Raw genomic sequence first — 9698 nt, 5'->3', positions numbered from 1 at the left:
AAAATACACATGTGCTGCATTAGGGCCAAAAACGGCGAGAAAAGGGCTGTTTGTTAATCTAAGGATTAAGAAATTGTCCAATTGTGAATTGACATGTATACAAAAGTATGGCATTCTTGTCTCCTCTAAATGTCTTCTTAACTGTTCTATTTTAGTGGCGAACGGCTAAAACGGCTTAATTTAGACGTTTACGATGGCTAACATTAAAGTTTGGGTCCAAAATAGTGACATCTTGTTCCATTTTATATTTCAAAAAATCAAGCAGGAAGATACGAAATCTTCTCTTTTCAGGCTCTGAAAACAACGCTATTAATGACAAATCACCAAATTTTTTCAAACGTCTACTTTCCACCTTCCCTCCATTTTGGTATGGCTCATTCCCTTTTCCACCTTCCCTCCATTTTGGCATATGGCTTATTCTCCTTTCTTTGCATTTTCAAAAGACTCACTATTTTTCTCTCATCTGTGAGCTTCTATGGCGTCCTCACATCGTCCTTCTCATAATATAACTTCTTGTGATTTTCATAACACCAGAGAGGATGGTGTTTGGAAACCCATGTCTTTTCGTGTGAATGATTGGGTAACAATGCTTCCCTCTTGCAAAGGTGCCCACAGGGTGAAAAGAACCAAGCGAAATGAAGTGAAATCCCATTGGAAAGGTCGTGTTCTTGCCTTCAAAGTGACCGACAATGGCTGGCTTGCAAAAGTTCAACATGTCTACATGGCCAAAGACATGGTGTTGAACTTGGATGAACATCCAATTCTCCATTCTTACTGTAATTTAACAAAACTTTATCTATTTGATACAACACAATATTTCTCCTTCTGATATATTTGTTGTTTGTTTAATTTTAGTTATCTTTCCATCAACAGCTGTGGAGTGGCAGCCTGTTGTTGAGAGCTTAAGTGGCACATTCAAAGCAATTCACAAGGGGATTGCAGATGTAATGTATGCAGACAAACCACCTTCATTTTACAAATCAGTGGATATATTTGTGTATTTTGCAGAATACAGGGTTCCATCAAGAGAAGGTGTTCATGGAGAATTATATGACATACCTATTCCCACATTAATGTCACTCGAATGGGAAGTTCCTGATCCAAATACCATAACAAGCTTCAAATCCAAAATCAAAGATGATATTCTTAAAGCTATGTCTCTTGGAAGGATTTCAAGAAGGATAAAAATTCAATGGTCCTTGCCTATACATGTCTTTGTGGCATGTTTCAATACAATGGAATTGGAGAGGATAAGAACGATGTGGCTTAATAGAAGACTATCTACGACTGATCTGGACACTGTACTTGGAGAAGGATGGAGTACCAAGGAAACTTTTCATATTGGTGACAATATCAGTTATAGAGTAAGTCCAAATTCTATGTCTATCTCATACCAACTATGTCGTCAATCCCTAGTTTTGGGCTATGACTATAGGAGATGGAAAAGCAAGCTTGGTAGTTGGGTCCCTTTGGATTCTGAAGAGAATTGTCCAGAGTTTGAATTTAACATCATAGTCCATCCATTCATAGATCCTAGGAACCTTATAGTAACATCAAACTGGAGACTACAACATGTAAGAGAGTCGATTGAGTTTCTAGACGAAACATCACCTGAATATAGATTCAAAGTAGATGATATTGTTGTCAGTACAAGGATGGAGAGTGTAACCTCATGCATCACATGTCTTCCCCCAAAAAAAGTTGTATTTGAGCCACTTGCAAGGGCAAGTTTGTTAAGCTGAAAAGGATTTCTCCAATAATGTAATCAATATATTCTGCTAAATTTCGTCTTGACTTCTTCACAAAAATGGTCAACAAATTGTTCGCAACACAAAACAAGGTTTAACAATTGAATATCAAATTGTTGATACTGAATTTAAGTACAGAATATAGTCCCAAAAAGGGTGTGTTCATATGGACAAAATGAACAAAACAAAAGCCAATTTGTGGAATCACTCAACAAAGTCAACTTTTCTTTTGGCATGGGATGACCCTGGATCTTTAGAGAATCTTTCTCTCTTCTATTTGCTTCGATCAAATTTGGCTGATTGAGGTTCAAGTTCCGGTGTTTTGAGCTCTTGAGGTGTTGGAAAGGAAGACTTTGCAGTGGATTCCTCAACTGGTGGTAAGTTGGGCTCTTCTCTGAGATCTTTAGGTGTTGGCGAGAGAGATTTGGCAGTGGGGTCTGGTTTTGGAGAAGGTTCTTTGGAGGTTGGCTTTGGAGACTTGGCAGTCTTCTTGGGGAACATGAAAAAGAAATTGAATGGAGAGCCAACATTTTGATTGGGGTTTTCTCTTTGACAGGGGTCTTCTCTTTGATAGGAGTCTTCTCTTAATCTGGTGAAGAGCTCTTCTCTTTAGCAGGAGGGCTAGGGGTCTTCTCTTTAGCAAGAGGGCTAGGCCTCTTCTCTTTAGCAAGAGGGCTAGGCCTCTTCTCTGTAGCGCCTGAGGGCTCTTCCCTTTAGAATGGGTCTTCTCTTTAGTAGTGCTCTTTTTCCCCTTGGAAGATCTGCTCTTAGTAGGGCTCTTCTTTCTTTCCTTCTTCTCTTTGGTAGAGGTCTTTTTCTTTTTGGATGAGCCATCCTTGACATGGCTTTTCTTCTCCTCCTTTTTTCTTTTCTTTGAAGTTGTACCCTTGGCTCCTTTCTCAGGTGGAAAGGGGGAATCAGGATCAACTGGATTGATAGATCTTTCCAAAACCATAGACTGCCTTCTCCCTTACCCAACTTACCCAAGAATCTGGATATTCATGCAACTAAGACAAAAGAAAATGATAAAATTTCTTAATATGAGAAAGTCACTAAATGTATTGACCCAATCAATCAATGCTATCATTACATGAACTTACAGTAAGTGTTGTCATTCTAAATCTTGACTCAAGATATCTCCAAGCATTAGCAAGCACCATCCATCCACAAGATGTTGAGTCTTTCTGCAAAGGAACTTCCTGATTGTAGTACTTAAAATCTTCAAGTTTGTAGTCTTCATAGGTGGAACCTAGGAAACTCAAGATAAGTTTGGCAGCACTACAAGCATAAAATATTGAGGGTCAACCAAACAATTGAAAACTTACAAAATATTGCTCTAGAACATAAACCATGGTAAAGTTGATTCTTACATTTTACTTCTCCCATGAATGGATGCTAAAGAATTCATAAAGATTACATCTCTATCCAATAGATTGAAGATAATAAGACTCCAATGGCCTCTGTGATAAGATGAATACTGCAATTAGTTGTGAATATTGTAATGATGGACAAAAGATAATTGAGTGTGAGTCTTACACTTCAACATAAGGGTATACAATGTAATTGCATGTCAGGATATCAAAGTTTTTTAGAAAACTTGCAAGTTCCCCTTGCCTATTGAAAAGGCACTGTGTAACAAGGGGATCAAGAATGGTCACTTGCATAGCCATTGAGTCAAGAAGATCCCTCATAAGACATCTGGAGACATAAACAAAACATATCAATAAAATATGGAATCTGAGAAATTCATCAAGAAAGCAAAAGGAAATCCACACAAATCTCAGACAGATAAAGAGGACTGTGTCAGATATCTCAATATTGTGATTCACAAGCATACTTGTGTCTTCAGGGGCAATGTCACAATAAACCTCATCCTCTCCATGCATGGAGACATCTACTACCATTTGACCTGTTACATTCTGATAAAGTTCTGAATTGGATGCATGAAGAATTTCAGCTTGCTGAGAAAGAATGGCATCCTCTGTAATCTTCTCCTGCTCTCTCTCTTTCTCCACTTCTTCTTTAATATCTTGAGCTTTTCTTGTACTATAAGTATGCGAAACATCTTCAATAACAACTGATTGTTTGGGTTGTCTTGCTGGAGGAATATTTAGAATTTCAAAAGCCCTCATATCTTGACTTGGAATGGGTTCCAAAGCTTTGTCAAACTTGTATCTAAGTCTAGACACAAGCACAAAATTGAGAGTGATCCTATGAGCAAATGCAGCAGCAATGTATCCATCATTCATAAAGTCGATCAAAAAATCCTCAGCAGCCTCTTGAAGACACATAAGGGCCTGTGACTCCCATCGGACTTTATCAAGATTTGTGTTTCTCATTCTGCCAATTAACCCTTCTGATATGTCCCTTACAACCCGCATAAATGGCAGTCGAGGGATGAGAAGATTAGTAGATTTCTGTGCCGCTCTGATCTCTCTTAGTGACTTCACCTGATAGTTTAATCTCTTTCTTGCTGTTGCCCTAGCACGAGGCTTTGGAGGAGGCTTTTCTTGTTTTTCATCGACAACTGGCTTTTTGGAAGATCCTGGTTTGTCTTGAGCTTTTTTAGTCTCCAAAGGGGCGTAGACTTTCCTTGCAATCTGTTTTGTCCTCGCCATTGAAGTAAAAGAAAAAGAATAGACCTGATCGAGGTGATTTGTGAGTTGAGATAAAAAAAACTCACAGTGGCCCGAACTAAGCGATGGGGCGGATCCAAATTGCTTGGATAAGCTCTATCGCTTGATTTGGGCTATGAGTATAGGAGATGGAACTAAGCGATGAAAAGCTTCCAAAAGGATTGGAATAGCTTAATCGCTTGATTCGGGGTATGGCCAAGTGATAGGGGAGGATCCGGAACCAAGCGATGAAGAAGGTCCGAGATGTTCAGATGAGCGTTATCGCTTGATTCGGGGTATGGCCAAGTGATAGGGGAGAATCCGGAACCAAGCGATGAAGAAGGTCCGAGATGTTCGGATGAGCGTTATCGTTTGATACGGGTGAGAAGGGTAAAAGGAGATTCCGGAAATTTCGGAGGAGCAATTTCGCTTGATACCGTGTCGGTGAAAAATAGAAATGCTTTCAAGAAAATTAAATTTTTATACCTCGAATCCGTCGTACATAGGACCGTTGTGGATACATGTGTCATACAATCATTTTTGCCACGTGGCACGAACGGTCACTATTTAAGGTATTTTTGCCACGCTCCACATGCTCCATCAGATATTTTCAAAAACTCTCTCTAGTTTTTTTTCGAACCTTCAAATTGCCAAGGCCCTTAACTTTTGGACCACTTATTTTTGCTTAGTCGGGCTCTGCCATATAGTGATTTCCAAGCTCTATTTTGCAAAACTCTCTCTTTTTTTTTCGAACCTTCAAATTGCCAAAGCCCACACCAAGCGATAGAAGCATTCCAAAACTTTTGGACCACTTATTTTTGCTTAGTTCGGGCTCTGCCATATAAAGACTTCCAAGCCTTCTTCAGAATTGTTCTAGCGTTTTTCTCAAATATCACAATGAGTAAAAGTGTTGAGGGACGACATGAACTTGTTGAAGAAAGTCCAAGTGAAAGACTCTTGAATGCTATTTTGCAAGATGGTCATGACATGAAGGTATACGTAGATGCAGTGGAGATATTCAATCCAAGGTTTGTTCTTTCAGATGTTTTGATGAAGCTTAAGAACATTCTTGAAGAGGAGTACAAACAATTTGAAATGTCAATTGAAGCTCATTGTTTTCATATCGGAGACAATGATTTTTGTCACCTTACCGATTTTACTCAGTTGTCAGTGGAGAAAGCCAAAGTTACAACAAAGAGGTTCAGTAGATTTTCAAATAAAATCTCTTTCACATGCCCTTCATCCATTTCTTGTCCAATTCATAAAAAGCTTTGTAACCTTGTCCCCAAAGATGTCTCCTTTCTTTTTTTTCTATTTTTGAGAGCAGAAATACAAGATAAAGAGCAAGAATCAGAAATTGATGCAGAGAAGGAGGAAGAAAACTTAAATGTCACCACAGTCTCAAAGCTAGAGAAAAGTGAGATTTTAGAAGAGGAAGAAATTGATGTTCAAGCTGAGGAGAAAGAAAGTGCAAATCTTGATGTTGCTGAATTTAGGGCTTTCATTGTTACTGAAGAGCCCTCAGAGGAAGCAAGCATATCTGAATCCTCTGTTACTGTTCCAAGCCTTCCTTTCTTCTATATCAATGAGAAAGATTTTATTCCTTTGTCCTATCTTCAATGTCTCTTCAATATCAGGGAAGACTACTGTATTGCAGCAATTTCAGAAGCTCGTGAGGTGACCAAAGACTTTATTGATACAGAAGCAGAGTCAAAGGAAGAGTTTTTGGCACTTGATTTGCAAACATCTGACCACTCATTTATCCCTGCTCCTGATGCACTTGCCTTGTGCCTTAAAAGAGTGGATGAGGAGAAACCTTCCCTTAGAGATGAGGATTTTGAGAACAGGCTTATTGAGTTAGGTGTAGAGTCTTTTGGCAGAGATTTCAAGCTTCGGGTTTGCCGCTAAGAGAGCCACAAGAGCGTTTTTTTTTGAATTTGGAGCATTTTTCTTGAGTTTAATTCTGTAAGGTATGCATTTTCTTGATTACTTTGTTATTTATTACAATTTTGAATTTTTCTTTCATTGTCATTTGGTTCAAAGTTTGCTACGAGGAAATTATGGCTAGGAAGAAAAACAAAAACATTATCTAAGGAGGTAAGTGATTTCAAAAATAGACTTTTTTTAAAAAGGTATTTTTTTGAAAGAATTGTTTGTCTTTTAAATACACAAAAATACCAAAAAGAAGATTTCATACGTAAATTAAGAAAAAAAGAGATTGAAAAAATAATATTTTATAAAATAAAGATTTAATCAATAATTTTTAAAAATTATAATGACTTCATTTTTTAAAAAGCTAATTCTTGTGTTGTATTCTGGAATACAACACAAAAATCGATAAGTTGCCATGTTTCTTGTGTATCAAGTAGTTTGTATTCTAGAATACAAAGCTTAAAGTCACATTTTTAAAAATTTAACACTTATGCACTTTGAGGTTGTATTCTAGAATCCATTGCTTGTACAAGTTGTATTTTGGAATACAGCTTCTCTCAACACTTGAGTTGTATTCCAGAATATGAAGCTTTTACAAGCTGTATTCAAAAATATAATTTTTCTCTATACTTGAGATTGTATTCCAGAATACACAATTTCAACAAGTTGTATTCTAGAATACAACTTCTCTATACTTGAGATTGTATTCCAGAATACACAGTTTCAACAACCTATATTCTAGAATGCAACTTCTTTCTGCACTTGAGTTGTATTCCAGAATACACAGCTTCAGCAAGTTGTATACTGGGATACAACTTCTCTCTACACTTGAGTTGTATTCTAGAATACAGAGCTTCAATAAGCTGTATTCTGGAATACAACTTTTTTTTACACTTGAGTTGTATTCGAGAATACACATCTTCATCAAGTTGTATTCTGGAATACAACTTCTCTCTTCACTTGAGTTGTATTCCAGAATACACGGCTTCGGCAAGCTGTGTTCTACTATAATCCAAACTCAATGTAAACCATTAGAATAGACCTTCATGCAAAAAAGATTTGCTTTTTATCTAATTTTAGAAGACATGCAAAGAAAGCAAAAGCTCTTGAGTTCGCGTCGCGCGCACGCGACTAAAAAACAGCAAACTGTAGTTTTTACATAAAAAAACGGAGGAGGAGCAGCCCGAGAGTATTTCAGGCAGGTGTCCTGAGGTTTTACCCCCCTTTTGAAGCCAACGGAGTGGTCAGAATCTGCATCAGAGCAACGTAGCAGAAGATAGATTTTGGGATAAAGCAAAAGCTCTCGAGTTCGCATCGCGCGCGCGCGGCAAAAAAAACAGCAAACTATAGTTTTAACATAAAAAACGGAGGAGGAGCGACCTGCAAGTATTTCAAGTAGGTGTCCTGGGGTTTTACCCCCCTTTTGAAGCCAACAGAGCAGTCAGAATCTCCATCAGAGCAACGTAGCAGAAGATAGATTTTGGGAGTAAATTTTTCTCAAATTGTGTTCAAGAAAGAGGTTCTGTAAGTACTTTGATGATAAAAAGGGTCCTAATTGTTTTGGGTTTGATCTATTCATCTCTTAGTGCTTTCTCCTCTCTTTTATATCTGTGTATTGTGTTTAGAAGCTTCTTGTGAGTTGTATTCTGGAATACACAGCTCTAGAAAGTCATTTGTTGAAATTCAATTACAAAACACATCTTTGGAGGAAACAACCTGTTGTATTCTAGAATACATCTCTCTCTCTCCCTCTTTTTCTCTAGTGTGCAGAGGAGCTCTCTCTCTTACATTCCTATCTCATGTTTGCTTACACATCTAGGTCCGTTCTTGCATGGAGGTTAACACACTCTCTCTCTCTCTCTCTCTTTCTCTCTATGTTTATTTGTTCTCTTTCACTTTTTATCTTTCTCGTTTGTTTGCCCTACATACACGTTTACTAATCTTAAATGTTGTTTCATTTAACAAATCATATTTTTGAGAAATATGATCTTGTCTCTATTTGTTTATCTTAGCAATGAGATAATGATTTTTTATTGTCTTGTTTAGGATTAAGATGGCCTCACCAATACGTGATGCTCGAACTTCTAAGAAGCAAAAGAAAAGTAATCAAGCAACTGCATCTGTCCCTGTGGGTGGCTCAGGACGTTTAGGAGTCTTGACACCTTCCCGATCTCAACTTGCTCCAGTTAGTCCTCACTTTCAGGCACCTCGAGTGACTGTGACTCTTCCAAACCCTGATAGACGTCCAAGTGAGCCAAGAAGACAACTTTTAGCAGCTCACCAGTTTCCAGAGTTACAAGATCAACCACCATCAAGCAGAATGGTTTTAGCTACTCATGGACTTCCTCCATCATCTCAAGGAACCACACCTTTAACTCAACATCAGTAGAAAAAGTCTTCAAGCATGGAAGCTACAACTCTTTGGAGTAGTGCAAGAGGTAAAGCACGAGAAGGATTTGCTTGGACAATTCAATTTGGCATGGTAGGTAAGCACAAGATAATCGTCGAGCCAAACACACCTTTCCTTTCTATTTGTGGAAGAAAAAGGAGACTCTGAAAATACAAAGTATTTAACTTATGGTCGCATTGTTGAAGTCAAAGAAAGTATATCTCGTGGGATCATTCATCATCTGGTAGACAATAACGAAGGAAAGTTTCTTGGAGTTAGAGTTTTCTCTGCTAATTTTCGGCTTGAAGAGATGAATCCTGTTTCTACCCAGCAAGAGTTTAAAGATGCAATGATTACTCGCAAACGGGTATGGATGTCTTTCTCTCGACCTTTTTTTCATTAGTGTTAAAAAAAATTCTTATCTTTGTGTATTCTGGAATATGTAGAGAACTGTTATTCTTTTTTAAGTTTGTTTGAGTCATGTCTTTCCAACTCATATATTGGAATACGTAGAGGTCAAGTCAACTCTAGTTTGCATGTATTCTAATAAACATGAAGTTTGTCTAGTCTAGTTTGTATGTATTCTAGTATACGCGTAGTTCAAAAAACTTCTTATCTTTGTGTATTCTAGAATACATTGAGAACTATTCTTTGTTTTTTAGTCTATTTAATTCTTGTCTTTCTAGCTCATATCTTGAAACACTTAGAGGTCTAGTCAAGTCTAGTTTGTATGTATTCTAGTATACAAGAAGTTTGTCTGCTCTAGCATATGCTAGAATGCATTCTAGTATACAAGAAGTTTTTTTTGTTTAGTTTGAATGAATTTTAGCAAGAAGGAAGTTTGGCTTACTTTTTATGTCTGGTTTAATGAGTTTACCATGTATTTTAGTATACAAAGAGATGGTTAAAGTGTTCTTACTTTTACATAAGTTACTCTTTGGTTCTTACTTTTAAGTTCACTCTATCGTCTTCAAATCCTCTTCTACTTAGAATGACTTTTTCTTTTTCTTTTTT

This window comes from Cibotium barometz, chromosome 4 (assembly GCF_041138505.1).
Source record: "Cibotium barometz isolate CiBa-2024 chromosome 4, ASM4113850v1, whole genome shotgun sequence".
Lineage (NCBI taxonomy): Eukaryota > Viridiplantae > Streptophyta > Polypodiopsida > Cyatheales > Cibotiaceae > Cibotium > Cibotium barometz.
The sequence above is the reverse complement of the archived record's forward strand: the minus strand, read 5'-3'. Positions refer to the sequence as shown.